Consider the following 6,819-nt stretch of genomic DNA (forward strand, 5'->3'; position numbering starts at 1 on the left):
TTTAGTCCACACATGGCCTGACTTTCGTGGGGGTTTTTTGCCTCTTTTTGTTTTTTTTGGCTGCGTTGGGTCTTTGTTGCTGCACACACGGGCTTTCTCTAGTTGTGGCAAGCAGGGCTACTCTTCGTTGCAGTGCACGGGCTTCTTTTTTTTAAAAAACATCTTTATTAGAGTATAATTGCTTTACAATGTCCACGGGCTTCTCATTGCAGTGACTTCTCGTTGTGGAGTACGGGCTCTAGGCAGGTGGGCCTCAGTAGTTGCAGCACGCAGGCTCAGTAGTTGTGGCACATGGGCTTAGTTCTCCACGGCATGTGGAATCTTCCCAGAGATCGAACCTATGTCCCCTGCACTGGCAGGCAGGTTCTTAACCACTGCGCCACCAGGGAAGAACCCTGCCCATTATTTTATTTACCACTTCCATTCACACCTCTTTCCCACGCTGTGCACTTGTCTCAGTCAGTTTTGGTAAGCCCACAAGCTAACCCTAGCCAAAATGAGTAAAAAACAAACGTCGCTGGAGAGCTTCTTTGAAAAGGGAGAAAGAACCAGTGATGAGACAGCAGAAGACTCTAAGACTGCCAACAAAAAGAAATCTGCATTTAAAAGAAAATACCAAGAGTCGTACTTAAATTACGGGTTCATTGCAACAGGTGATTCACATTCTCCAAGCCCACTTTGTATAATATGTGGCGACTGGCTATCAACGAAACCATGAAACCTTCAGAACTGCTTCGCCACATGGAGACCAAGCACCCTGCATTAAAAGACAAGCCTTTGGAGTTTTTCAAAAGAAAAAAAAGTGAACACAAAGAACAGAAGCAATTATTGAAGGCCACCACTTCATCAAATGTGTCTGCACTAAGAGCATCATTCTTTTTTTTTTTTAATTAAGTTTTAAATTTTTGGCTGCGTTGGGTCTTCATTGTGGTGCATGGGCTTCTCATTGCAGTGGCTTCTCGTTGTGGAGCATGGGCTCTAGGCGTGCGGGCTTCAGTAGTTGTGGCACGTGGGCTCAAGAGTTGTGGCGCACGAGCTTAGTTGCTCTGCGGCATGAGGGATCTTCCCAGACCAGGGATTGAACCCGTGTTCCCTGCATTGGCAGGTGAATTCTTAACCACTGTGCCACCAGGGAAGTCCCGAGGGCATCATTCTTAGTGGCTAACCACCTTGCTAAATCTAAGAAGCCCTTTACCATTGGTGAAGAGTTGATTCTGCCTGCTGCTAAGGACATTTGTTGTGAACTTTTAGGAGAGGCTGCAGTTCAAAAGGTGGCACGTGTTCCTCTTTTGGCTAGCACCATAACTACATGAATTGATGAAATAGCAGAGGATATTGAGACACAATTGTTAGAGAGGGCTAGTGAGTCACCGTGGTACACAATCCAGGTTGACAAGTCTACCAATGTTGACAAGCCAACAGTGCTTGTTTTTGTGCGATATATTTTTCAGGAGGATGTGCATGAGGATATGTTATGTGCACTTTTGTTGTCAACCAACACCACAGCTGCAGAACTATTCAAGTCTTTGAATGATTACGTAACAGGAAAACTGGTCATCTTGTGTTGGTATATGCACGGATGGAGCAGCTGCCATAACTAGACAACTTTCTGGTTTCACTACTCAGGTCAAAGAGGTCGTTTCTGAATGTGAGTCTACACACTGTGTCATCCATAGAGAAATGCTGGCTAGCCGAAAAATGTCACCTGAACTTAACTACGTTTTGCAGGATGTGATTAAAATTATCAACCACATTAAAGTACATGCCCTTAACTCACGTCTGTTCGTGCAGCTCTGTGAGGAGATGGACCCAGAGCACACACGTCTTCTCTCATACACAGAAGTGAGATGACTTTCTAAAGGTAGATCACTGGCCAGGGTTTTTGAGTTACAAGAGCCGCTCCAGAGATTTCTTTTAGAAAAACAGTCACCACTGGCAGCACATTTCAGTGACACAGAATGGGTCACAAAACTTGCTTACTTGTGTGACATATTCAACCTGTTCAATGAACTCAACCTGTCACTTCAGGGGAGAACGACAACTGTATTCAAGTCTGCAGATAATGTGGCTGCATTCAAAGCCAAACTGGATTTATGGGGGGGACGAGTGAACATTGGGATTTTTCACATGTTTCAAACATTAGCAGAGATTTTGAAAGACTGTGCCAGGGACCTCTTTCTCCCAGCTGGTGCATGATCACCTATCTCAGCTTTCAAGAGTTTGAGCATTACTTCCCAACCACAAAAGACCCCCAAACTGGGAAGGAATGGATCCGTGACCCATTTGTGAATAAGCCAGGTGAATCGACCTTGTCTGTGCTAGAAGAGGATCAACTGCTTGAGATCGCAATTGACGATGGCCTTAAAATTATGTCTGAGACAAGTCCAAATTTCCATACGTTCTGGATTATAGTCAAGGCGGAATAGCCTGAGATTGCCACAAAAGCACTGAAAAGCCTGCTTCCATTTCTAACATCCTGTCTTTGTGAAGCAGGGTTTTCTGCAGTGACAGCAACCAAAACGAGATTACAGAGTAGACTGGACATAAGCAACACACTTCGTGTGTCACTGTCTCCCACCACCCCCAGATGGGACCATCTAGTTGCAGGAAAACAAGCTCAGGGCTCCCACTGATTCTGCATTATGGTGAGTTGTATAATTATTTCATTATATATTACAGTGTAATAATAACAGAAATAAAGTGCACAATAAATGTAATGCACTTGAATCATCCCAAAACCATCTCTCTCCCCTACCCCCAAACCCCCAGTCCGTGGAAAAATTGTCTTCTATGAAACCGGTCCCTGGTGCCAAAAAGGTTGGGGACTGCTAGCTTATACTATTAATAGACAATAATAAGTTAAGATTAAAATCCATAGAAATATCAAACTGTTTGCCCTTTATCATTTACATTTTGTGTAGTTTAAATTTGGTTGATTTTCAACTCCAATAATATGTTCATAACCTAGCATACTTAAAGTTTTAGTTTAAAGCCAGCTTTAGTAAGCTTCAGTTAGAAATTAAGCCCCAGAGAAAAGACTACAAGTCATTTAGATAGCATACTTTTTAGATGACATAATTAGAATTGATACTGTAATTGCCCCCAGCAACTTCATTTTATTTATTCTATTCAACATACATTTGATTTCAGGATCTGTGGATCTTTGGATTCATCTTTTAATCAATTCTGGAAATTTTACAATTATCTCCTTTCTGTTCTCTGTAGAATTCATATTAGACATATGTTTAGCCCTCATTCTACCCTCCATATCTTTGTCTTTCATATTTTTCATCTCTTTGTCCCTGTGCTGCAATCTGGTTAATTTTTCATGTATACAGCATCTGCATGTTCACTCTTCAGCTATTTCTAATTTACCATTTAACTGATTCACTGAGGTTTCTTTAAATTTCCATAATTATATATTTAAATTTAAATAATTATAATTAATTATATTTCAATAATTGTATCTGGAAGTTTTTTTTCAAGCTGCCTATTTATTATTGATCACTTATTATGCCCTTTATTTAAGTATGCTATGTTAATGTCTACAAGAACTCAAATATCTGCAGTCCTTGGAAGTTAAAATGCTTATTGCTTGTGCTGACTCTCACACATAGTATCTGGCCTCTTTACATTTATGGTGCCCTTTATGAATTCACTGCTTGTTAATCTGTAAATTCCACAGGCCAAAACTGGGTAAGGCTTGACTGCAGAGGATTCACTTTTGCCTCTGCTGGTATAATAGAGGCATCATTATTTTGGGACCATTTCAGTCCTTCCTTGAAGGTCTTGAGTAACTGTAGGGGATAGTTAATTTCCTCTCACCCTCACTCTACTTCTGAGCCAAAGCTCAGAATCCTCACAGCTAAGTTGCTATGGGCATCCACTTCTCGGGACACTCATACCCCTCTCTTCTGCCTGCAGTTTCCACCAGTTTTGATGGATTTTGCCTCTCCCCCTACTTCATATGAGATCAGTAGTGTGTTAATGTGCATTTCCCAGCCAGAGTCTTACTTGTTCATCAGGAGAGTCTCACGTGCAGCCAATCACAATGCCAAAAGTAGAAGTTCCCTCCAATTTCCAGACTCTCATAAACAGTTATTTCAAATTTTACATTGTGGAACATCCAATATATCTGTGTTTTTGTTTCTTTGAGTTTTTTTGTAAAACTAATATTTACTTTATAAAAACTAATCCTTACATTGAAATTAACTGGGAATCTCAATATCCCCAATGGAACATGAGGAGAAACCAGGAATGAAGAAACGATATTAATACCAGAAAGTAAACAAAGCATAATTTCTATTAGTAAACTTAATAAACCAGCAAGCATGTATATTTCACCTTATTTTTCTCATTTGCCACAGATCTTCACAGGTCCTTAAATTAAGACAGATATTTGGAAACTTTTGCTTTAAGATTTAGGAAGATTCCTAAGTGCCTTCTGGCTCATCAAAGGAAAGTCAGATACATTTATAATAGTGTAGTTTTATGTATTTTTTATAGTCGATGGCAATATTCTTTGAAATTCTTTGAAAACTGTTCATCCATGTATGTTCAACCATATATGATAAGGCAACTAAACTAATAAACTGATTGGAAAACCCCGCTTCTTAACCATTGTATTAATGATTAAACATTTAATGCTTTACTCTTTTTCCATTTGTATGTGAAAGAAGAAAATTTTTTAAAGCCAGCAAAAATTAATTTCTTGATATGAATGGTTAACACATTTTCTAACTGAAACTTGGTAATATTTATTAAGTTCAAAATAATATCTACTTTATTGAGTTGTTGAGAGGTCTAAAGGATACTCTGTGTTAAGCAAAGTAGGTAGCATACAATTAGGGCTCTTGTTAAAGGTGATAAGTACTTCTTAATAACCATGTTATCAAGATGCAGTTTTGAATCAGGAGCTGTCTTTAAAGACTAAGGACCTGCTCAGGGGATCAGGTGGAACAGTGCGGTTGGAACAGAGATGTTCTCTAGTAGCATCCTATTAGAAGAGTGGGAAATTATCTCTACCTGTTACTAGCACAGGTACTGAGGGACAAGGGGAAAAGTTATTGTTCAGGAGTAAGCAGTCAAGATTCTACAATGTTGAGCGTAGAACTGCCACACACATAGCACATATGTGTGGACTATGTATGTATACATACACACGTACACAGATGGAGGACTTGAAGGCTGAGCATGTGGTATATCAATTTAAGAATCTCCCAAAGCAGTGTCTCTCGAACAGCAAAACTGGGGAAGTTTTCAGCTAAGGGTACATGCATATTCATGAAGGAGCTTGAGCAGAGGAGGATTCAGCATAAAATTGGAGCAAAGGTCAACAGAGTCCAAGTCTTACTTGATTGAAGTCAGGAGGGTCAATATCATCATTCCATCCTTCACCTGGATGGGGGCCTTAGTTCCTGCAGAACTCAAAGGTATAATTATTATGTATATCCCTTGAGGAGGAACTAGGACTCTGCTTTATCACTGCACTTTCTTTGTTCCTGCGTCCTTTTGTTCCCTTAAGATCATTAATTACTGAGTCATGTTCAAGGGCAAGCATCACAGCACGCTTAGATCACAAAATGGCTTAGGCCCAATTGGCTTCTCTTATGTTCATAGCAGCACTATTCACAATAGCCAGGACATGGAAACACCCTAAATGTCCATCGACAGATGAACGGATAAAGAAGATGTTGTGTATATATATATATATATATATATATATATATATATATATATATATATATATATTCCACAATGGAATACAATTCAATCATCAAAAAGAACGAAATAATACTATTTTCAGAAACATGGATGGGCCTAGAGATAATCATACTAAGTGAAGTAAGTCAGAAAGAGAAAGACAAAAACCATATTGTACTACTCATGTGTGGAATCTAAAATATGATATAAATGAACTTATCCACGAAACAGAAACAGACTCAGAGACATAGACAACAGACTTGTGGTTGCCAAGGGGAAAAGAGGGTGGGGTGGATTGGGAGTTTGGGATAGCAGATGCAAACTATTATATATAGAATGGATAAACAATAAGGTTCCACTGTATAGCACAGGGAATTATATTCAATATCCTGCCATAATGAAAAAGAATATGTGTGTAACTGAATCACTTTGCTGTACAGCAGAAACACAACACTGTAAATAAGCTATACTTCAATAAAATAATTTTTTTTAAAAAAGGAACACGACATGTAGCATTTACCCTACAAGACTGAACTTTATACATCTGACTAGGTTCCCAGCAGTAGTCACCACAATAACACACTTGGCTGAACATATTAATGTATGAAAACTCAACCTGTAACCCAGAGCTATTTACATTTTTCAAGAGATGCCTCCTGATGAAGACAATGCTTCACCCTAGATTCTTTTGATGTCGCTCAGATCATGCAATTTTCCCATTCTACCTAATCAGGTATACCAAAGACTCCAACAATTTCACCCAATTTTTATCTGAGTTCTTCTATCTCCCGTACGTTCCCCTTTCTTCTGGACTCAGAGTTGATCGTGTAAGTTCTGGCTCGGGGCCTCTGGTTGCTAAGAGACAAGACGCTGGTAGGGTGGCACGCTGCACTGCGACTAGAGTGAATGCGAGGTGGGGCCGGGGAGGAGGAAGGCAAAGGCTAGGCGCAGCGGCCAGTCGCCGCCGCAGCTCCTCGGCTCCCTCCCTCCCGGCAGGAGCTTGTCGTTCATTGGCTGCGCCGCAGAGGCGCTGGCCTACGATTGGCTGGCGGCTTTGATCCCCGCGCTCCCCGCCCCGCGGAGCTGGTACCCTGCAGTCTCCTGCTGGCGGGCGGG

Source organism: Leucopleurus acutus, assembly GCF_964270905.1.
Source record: "Leucopleurus acutus genome assembly, chromosome: 12".
Lineage (NCBI taxonomy): Eukaryota > Metazoa > Chordata > Mammalia > Artiodactyla > Delphinidae > Leucopleurus > Leucopleurus acutus.